The sequence below is a fragment of the Penaeus monodon genome, chromosome 28 (assembly GCF_015228065.2).
Source record: "Penaeus monodon isolate SGIC_2016 chromosome 28, NSTDA_Pmon_1, whole genome shotgun sequence".
Taxonomy (NCBI): domain Eukaryota; kingdom Metazoa; phylum Arthropoda; class Malacostraca; order Decapoda; family Penaeidae; genus Penaeus; species Penaeus monodon.
In genome coordinates this window covers 4,734,169-4,734,429 of record NC_051413.1, presented here as the reverse complement: position 1 = coordinate 4,734,429, position 261 = coordinate 4,734,169, and positions in this window count along the sequence as shown.

Below are 261 nucleotides of genomic sequence, written 5' to 3'. Positions count from 1 at the left end.
TAGGCTCAAACCTAAAGACAGTTGCACATAATCTTTTTTATGTAATTAACCTTATGAATATCTTAACAGTGAAATATGCATATTATTACATCAAAGTGCCTCACTGGCTATCTATCCATCCATGCACGGCAAAAAATCAATTAAAGAAATTCAATAAAACACTGTACACAAAAAATAATAACTGATAGACAACAGGCTTCTCTATTGATAACACTGTCAAACCAAAGGTAAGTGAGAAAGATATTCTGAATTGTGCAAGCT